General features: G+C 36.1%; 1 pseudogene; it reads right to left on the reverse strand.

The window, feature by feature from the left end:
- Positions 1 to 1,349: 1,349 nt before the first annotated feature.
- LOC143664778 (olfactory receptor 2M2-like) lies at positions 1,350 to 2,288 on the reverse strand (annotated as a pseudogene).
- Between the last annotated feature and the right edge of the window lie 5,933 nt (positions 2,289 to 8,221).

The following is an 8,221-nucleotide window of genomic DNA, read 5'->3' on the forward strand; positions in this document are numbered from 1 at the left end:
TTTTCTCTGCATTAGGAGTAGGAGGGAGGGGTTGAGGAGGGTGAACCAGGGAAAAATAGTGCCCCATATAAGAATGTGCTTTCCAAATCAATTATTTGGGCTGATCTCACATTGAAATTTTTACATTTCATGTAAACAATCTGCATATTTTCCTTGAATCAAATATTATTGGAGGAGAAAACAAATATCCTTTATTGGGAATATACTGAGCATTACTACTTGATCATAAATTCTCACTCAATTTAAATGATTTCCCCTTTGAATGCCAAGTGTATCCAAAGGTGTGGCAGGGTTTGGTCACATATCTTTATGATCAGGGGCCTACAGAATTTTGGAATGTCTTAAACTTCACCAAGGCCTGAGATTCAGAACAAAATGATAGTGCACATGAGAAATCATCATCTGTAATTTTACACATTCACACCTGCATAGAAACACCAGTTTTTCCATCAAAGAAGAAACATCAATATTTCTCCCTGATATACATCAATTGTCATCTGTGGTGTACATTGTTGTTAGAATAATTTTAAGGAAAAACAGCAGAGGAAACCAGAAAACATGTAAATTTGATATATTAGACTTTAGATTTAAATTGAAAGACAATTTGTAGTACTCAGTTTTCTACTTAAAAAAAAATTTGAAAAGATCCTCTAGGAGGATGCTGGTAAAGTCATTGGAATTCAAGATCACATCATGGATTTTCCATTCAATGTCTTGCTAAACATCAAGCTTCTTTAGGAAAACTTTATTTTTCAAGAATAGCAGAGAAGCTGTGGAATGACAGATGTGTTGCTTGGATTTCTATTTCAAATATTCATTGACATGAAAGAATAACTTATTCTTTAGGAATTCTTTATAATGGAGCAAACATATAAACTCAGTGACTATTTTAAAGATCGACACAAATTCTATTCCTATCCATGACTCAAATACTCTGAAATTTCATATTGCTGAGCTACTTTTAATGCAACTTAAGCAAATTTTACTTTACAGTGTAGCTAATTGCCATTTGCATGTAGAAAAAATAGATCCAGAAGAAACTCACAGATTGCCCTGGTGGACTATATGTCTACTTGATGAAAAATAAATTGTATGAAGTACTGTTTTGTCATAGTTGGTTGTCTATAAATGCAAAGATTAACAAATGATGAAATAAAAATGAACAAAATAGTGTCTATATATATTCATCAAAGATAAAATTATATAACTGCTCAATTAAACAGAAATTATTTTTACAATGTAGGTGTGGAATTTTTGCTAACAATAAATATGTCCTGCCCATACAAACTGCCCTTAATTTTGGTGGCAGTAATTGTTTCCAGAATCTATATAATCAAAAAATTTCAATATTACCACTTAAATTTACATAATATTTTTCTCATAATTTTCTTCAGAGCTTCTCCAACCTCCTTGTTCCTTAGGGTGTATATGAGAGGGTTCAACATAGGGGTAAAGATGGTCTAGAATAAAGAAAGAATCTCATCTTGCTCTGAAGTGTGCAAGACTCTGGGAATCATTCAGTTAAACACTGTTGGAACAAAAGAGAAAAACACCACCATCAGATGGGAAAAGCAGGTGAGAGCTTTATACCTTGCTTTAATAGAATTTAAGTGGAGAACACAGAGGAAGAAAAAAAGTAAGATGCTAGAATAAGGCTAAGGGTGATTAAGATGACCACAATGCCAGTCACAAACACTATTCTCTCATAGGTTGAAGTGTCCTCACATGACAGCTTGAGGACTGCCTCTAGCTCACAGAAGAAATGGTGGACTTCACTCGATCCACATCTGCGAAAATGCATTGTATATGTGGTTTGGATTAGGGAATTGGCTACACCCCCTAACCAGGATGCAATGGCCATCTGCAGGCAAACGTTAGAATTCATAAAGACCACATACCACAAAGGGTTGCAAATAGCCACAAACTGATTATAGGCCATGAGGGTGAGGAGAATGCATTTGCTGTCTCCAAGGGCAGTATAGAAATAGACTTGGGCCACACAGCCAATGTAGGAAATACCTGTTGTCCCTAAGAAATAGTTGTTCAGCATCTTGGGGACAGCTGTGGAGATGAGGAAATGTCCATGAGGGACAGCTCCTGAGCAGGAAGCACATGGGGCTGTGGAGCCACAGATTCAGAGAGAGGAGGAGGAGCAGGATGGTGTTTCCTGTGATGGCAACTACGTAGAAGAGGAGAATGGTGTAGATGAGGAAGCCAACGTGCCTCGATCCTGGGAAGAGTCCAAGGAGGGTAAAACCCACCACAAATGTCTCGTTTTCTCTTTACATATTTTACATACCACTAAAGAACAAAGGGAGAAACATGATTGCATCACAGAGTGAAATATTTATTATGAAAAAGATGTTGCATTCACTGTGATAAAATCAACTGCCACAATTCCATGTAAAATCTAACCAGGAATAAACACAGGGTGGTGCATTTATCAACACATTCAATTTGAGAACATTCTCATTGCTTCACACAGAAAATCCCATAACCTTTATATCCCCTATTATTGACATATCATTGGTATAATACCTTTGCTACAATTAATGAATGCTTTTGCAATATGGAGTCATTGATTTTAAACTGTTTAAAAGAAAATCTAACCAGGAACCAGAAGGGAAAGAGACTTTTATTACGTTTGCTTAAAATTGCACATACTGCCAGAGTCTGATATGGTGTATATTAAGAGTTACTTTCTGCATTCTGTATTGAGGCATGAAATGGAAATACCAATTCATTTGTGAATTAACAGTTATAAGCATATTTCATATGACTGAATTTCTGGGTGCTTTCAATTGCAATGCATAAACCCCTAATATATTCCATTCATAGGAGGTGGGCACAGACTTGTTAAACTTCTCAATGTGTCTCTTTTGTGAACATGTTCTTTTCACCTAAAGAGAGAAAATCTAAAATTTTAGATTTTCTTGGCACTCTAATTCCCTGTGAATATGAGGGGTCTTTCCATGCACGAATTTTCGAACCCTTTGAATCTATGTTTGCATTAATTGCATAAGTAATGGCTTACCAAAATCCCCCTCTACAGCAATACTATGCGTGGAGTGGAATTGCTCACTCTTACCATTCTAATAAAATATATATTTCCCTTCTGTGCGGGAAAGGGTCCAGGAAACACAGTGATTTCTTCATTTCTTTCTTCTAACTTTTAGAGAACTAAAAAGGAATGCCTAATGCTGTGAGATGGAGGTCTTCATAGTTTCATTCCCTGACTTTGTACCATGAACTAACCAGAAGGGCAGCTGCAGATTTTTGTTTGACCTGGGAGACTCTTGGTATAAGAGCCATTCTACAGTACAATGCTGAAGTACCTGACTTTTGACACCAATAACCTTCTCTTATGATCTGAGAATATTTCCATACAGCTCTTTATACATTTTTTATGTTGTAGAGTGAGAGGAAAGATAATTGGTAGATTTGTGCTGAATTCTCAAAGTCAGTTTGTATATGCTTGAGTTGGTCATTTCTGGGGAAATCTCACATATTTTCGAATACACCTTCCTGTCTTCCAGTTTGAAGATTTGTGGTTAATTTCTTAATATTAAATATATGCCACGTTTGTTTAAATGAGTGCAATTACTTCAGGTTGTGCAGCATATCAAACTAGCAGTTAAGGTTAGAAAAGAAAAGTCCAAGAAAAGGAGAAATGGGAATGTGGTCTGACATGTCCTAGAACTGCTAAATCTAGGCAATGTTCAACATTGTCAAACTTTAAAACCTATGTACTTCCCATCCCCTTAAGGTGTTTTACAATTTGACAGGTTCATAAGTTTCATAAAGGAAGGCACGTTGAATACACCTAGAAAAGGGATTTTAATCTTTAATGTCATTTAAAAGTTTGATCTTTCTGTAAGTAGGGAAAGAAATAAAAGATTCTTTAGTAGGGGCATATGGTTAATGAGCCATTCAGAAATAAGTGATCATGTTGGATCATAAAGCTGAATACTTTTTGACCCTTGTATTGTTTTAAACCAGATTCACAAGCATGTGATACCTTCTAATTTATTGCTGCCCTACTTTGCCTCTTCATAAATTTACCTTATGAACTCTGAGAAATAATATTCATTTCTTGTGTTTATGCCACGTTCTAGAAGCCATGGGGTATGATGTATTTCTCCATAAAAATAGATCTTGATATGTTTCTTCAGGTAAGGAATTTCCACCTTCTCATCTTACCTGCTTCATTGCACCTTCAGTCTGTATAACTCAGGAACGGCGAATGAGCCTGGATGTGTAGGAGGTGAGCCAGGAACAATCAGGGGACTTGCTTCCCTGGGGGGGGTCTCTCCAGGGACTTATACTTGGCTTTCATTATAGAATTTAGTTCATCAGGTTAAAGTTCCAGAGGAATCATTTCTATTAGATAATTACTAGTATTTTGAGGATAGTTTTCCTTTCTTTTGTTCATCACCACCGTTTTCTAATAATTATATTGTTACAGTAGAGGGTGTATGATCTTTAGTGTATCTTCAGGCTTCTGTCTGCTTTTCTCTTCCATGCTATCAGGATGTCCTTATTAGGTGGGTATAATGTCAGAGACTAAACTTATCCCCACAATCAAGTTGAAAGTAGAAGAATATCCTGCAGGTAGTAGAACAATCTTGATTAACAGAAATGTGTAAAGGTTTCCCTTCAAATAATTATGTGAAATAATTTTTAAGCTATTACAATTGTTTTAATAACAGTTGAGGTAGTTTAATAAAAGCTACTCTGTCATGTGACAAACTGGAAGTCAGTTAAAACACTGAGTGAACATTTAGTCTTCAAATGAATATTGATTCTCCTTTAATTGAATTGTATGTTTATGAAATTTTATAGAAACATCATTGTTCAGCTAAAAATCTATTTAAATTTCAAAATATTTACAGCTCATACTTCTAAATACTTTGAAATCATATATTACTATATATATATATATAATGTTTTCAACATTTTCCTATAGCCAAAATATTGAATAAAGATCAAATAAATAATAAAATAAATTAGAACATCATTATTGGTTTGAAAATATCAAATGCTATATATTTCTAACATGTAGTCAAAAATTGCAAATTGTGGAAATGCCATTAGAGAAGGCTAGAAATCAGAATAAAGAGTTTTGAGAGAACTGGGAGACTATTTGTTTAATTTGAAGTACAGTGTCTACATTGAACAGAGGTAGGTGAGATACCTGGAGATATTGTGATATGTGAAGAGGAACAGAGAGAGAATAATAGAGAAATATTGGGCTGACATTTGGGTTTTTATAAATTATTATTAAATAAGCCCCAGTTGGTAATCCAGAGTAGACATAAGGAAATATTTAGAGTGATATTGACATATCATAAACTCGGTATCCCCCAGCCTTTATTTCCTAATATACCACAGAGCTGTAGCATACATCACCAAGCCCTTCTCCCATTTTAGGTATTTCCATAATTGTAAACATTTCTTTATTATCAATGATGTTGTGTTAAACATGACCATACATGATTACATGCTGCTCTTTCAGAATCATATAGATAATGGAAGGATCCTCTTTTTAGTCAGTCCTAACATTTGATGATTTGTTTATGCAAACAAAGCACCCCCCCCCCTTTGCCAGTACTTAGAGGACATGTAAGGAATATAATGTTCCTTTTTTGAAGCAAAACCAACTCAATTGACTAAATGATGGAGGGTAATTAGAGGTGATTCATTCATGCTCAGGATCCATCACCTGATATGTAGTCAAGATGAAGGCTGAGTGCCTGGGACACCAGAGCTGAAAAAATGGGTAGGGAAATTCTATGAGCATTATACTTAAGGCAGTTTCAGATTTCATTAAAACAAAACCACAAGATCCTCTCATATTCTTACTTCTAGATGCTCCAGAATATAGGAGGCTATAAGGCTTAAATACTTTTTTCATCATCACAGTCAACTTTTTTTTCCTTCTTTTTTTTGTGAACAATAACATATATGCAAAAAAGCTGCAAATTTCAAAGCACAGCACCAAAATTGGTTGTAGAACATATTTCAGACTTTGACATAGGTTATAATTTCACAATTTTAGGTTTTTATTCTAGCTGCTCAAAAATGTTGGAGACTAAAAGATATATCAATTTAATGATTTAGCATTCATATTAATTTGTTAAGTCCTATTTTATATGTCCAATTGCACCATCACCTTTGATCTTTCCATACCTCTTTTTGGGGTTGTTTGGGTTCTGCAATTCTAAATTTTTTATATTGGAAGGGTCTGTCACTAATATTGGGTAGGGAGATGGAGCTATCTGATGTTCTAAAGTGGCTGGGCTAGGTTTCCAGACATATCTGGACCAGGGACCCATCTGGAGGTTGAAGGTTTCTGGAAAGTTATTCTAGTGCCTGGAACCCTTGTGGAATCTTATATTGCCCTAGGTGTTCTTTAGGATTGGTTGGAATGGTCCTGGTTGGGGGTTGGCAGGTTATGATAGATAGCAAGTCCACCTGAAGCTTGCATATAAGCAAAGTCCAAAGTCTTGACTCTATTTGAGCTCTCTCTGCCACTGATACTTTATTAATTATACTTCTTTTCCCCCTTTTGGTCAAGATGGAATTGTTGGTCTGGATTCATCCCAGGGAGTCATCTCCCACATCACCAGGGAGACTTTTACCCCTGGATGTTGTATCCCACATAGCGGGGAGGGCAATAATTTCACTTGCAGAGTTGGGCTTAGAGAGACTGAAGCCACATCTGAGCAACAACTGAGGTCCTCCAGAAGTAACTCTCAGGCATGCCTATAGGCAGTCTAAGCTTCTCAGCTACCCACATAAGCTTCACAAGAGTAAGCCTCATGATTGAGGGCATGGCCTATTTATTAGGTGTCCCTAAAGTTTGACACAGTATCAGGGGATACCCTGATGGTTAGGTTTAATAGTTCCATATTCTTTCTCCCCTCCTCCAGGGGACTTTGCCAATACTTTTTGATTATCTGCTTAATATACTCTAAGATGTTTCCAGGCATTACAATAATCTATACAGAATTAAAGGTTCTTTTTCTTATTCTGTGCTTCCTTTGTTTCAATTGTTCAAATGAGCTCTATAGATAGGTTGAATTAGATTATGCACAACAGAAAATTTCAGTTCAAGATCAAATAAACCTTACTTCCATTGGTCTCAAAGAGTATGTGTGGTTCTAAAATATAGACACTGTCTTCCTTACTCCTGTGTTCTGAATTACTGTAACTGCAACCTGTTTGGCTTCATTCTTACCCCTAAGTGTCAGGTTATATATATAAAAAAGCCTCTCAAAATCCAGGAATAATAATCACCACTCCAGACTTATATGTGTCTGCTCTAAAAGCTTACAATCTAGGCCCCTGTTTTCTTATAAGTATTTTTTAAAGTTGACCGTACCGTTGTTTTGTTTGTTTGTTTGTTTGTTTCTGGCTTATTTTGTCTCATCAAATGTCCCACATGTTCATTGACATCATTGCATTCCTCATGACATTGTTGATTTTTGTAGAAGCACAACCTTCATTCATAAGTTACACCAACATTCACCAATCTACTTCTCCATCAGTGCATCCTTCAGCCACCTGCATTCATTGGGCATCATGTAGAGGGCCCAAAGTCCACAGTCTGTCAACATACTCAATTTTAGATAATTTCATTGTTCCCAAGAGGCAGAAAACCAAAAAATACACCCTCCAAATAGGAAATCTAAACCTCCTCTTAATTCTTTCCCTCACCCTATTATTTACCTCTGTTGTTGCCTTGGTAGTGCTCATGATTTCCTTTTTTTTTTCTTTCTTTCTTTTTTTTTTTTTTTTTTGCATGAACAGGCACCAGGAACCAAACCCAGGTCTCTGGCATGGCAACCGAGAACTCTGTTTGCTGAACCACCATGGCCCACTTGATGCTTTCCTTTTGAGCATAGCTCATAACATGCAATAGCAGTTTTCCCCTCTTCCTTGGACTTAAATACTCTTTTTATAAGAATCATATCTTTGAAGTAATTCTTAAAAAACTCATTCATATTTCTAGTGTGCATCAGTGGGACATGTAGGTCTATACAACCCCTTTCATCTTCAGTATGGTCACATTAGTTCTAGACCCACTAGAGAATCACATTCACTCCTATATGTTCCCTTTCATTGGAGTTCAACCTCATTAGCTAACGGCTTACCCATCTCCAGCTTCTACGTATCTCTAAATCCCCTATCTTCTGTATTATAAGCCTCTGACTATAAC

This window comes from Tamandua tetradactyla, chromosome 20 (assembly GCF_023851605.1).
Source record: "Tamandua tetradactyla isolate mTamTet1 chromosome 20, mTamTet1.pri, whole genome shotgun sequence".
In the NCBI taxonomy this organism is placed as follows: Eukaryota; Metazoa; Chordata; class Mammalia; order Pilosa; family Myrmecophagidae; genus Tamandua; species Tamandua tetradactyla.